Raw genomic sequence first — 242 nt, 5'->3', positions numbered from 1 at the left:
AAAGTCTTATGTTCCTTAACTAACTTCTACTCCTATAGACATCAACAGTCCCTGGAGTAACTGCAAATATTCAGAGGCCAGAGAGGTGGAATTCCTCATAATTTTCCCATGGGTCCCCCTTCATTTATTTACCTGCCCGGGGTGTTCCCCCTCTGGTTCCTTGCTCTCGTGGAGCCACGGACCCTGCTCGCCGCACCAGATGTTGGGATCCACATGTTTCCTAAACAAAGGAATGAACACAC

The sequence above is a fragment of the Colobus angolensis genome, unplaced genomic scaffold (genome assembly GCF_000951035.1).
Source record: "Colobus angolensis palliatus isolate OR3802 unplaced genomic scaffold, Cang.pa_1.0 Scaffold381, whole genome shotgun sequence".
In the NCBI taxonomy this organism is placed as follows: domain Eukaryota; kingdom Metazoa; phylum Chordata; class Mammalia; order Primates; family Cercopithecidae; genus Colobus; species Colobus angolensis.
Note: the sequence above shows the minus strand (reverse complement) of the source record.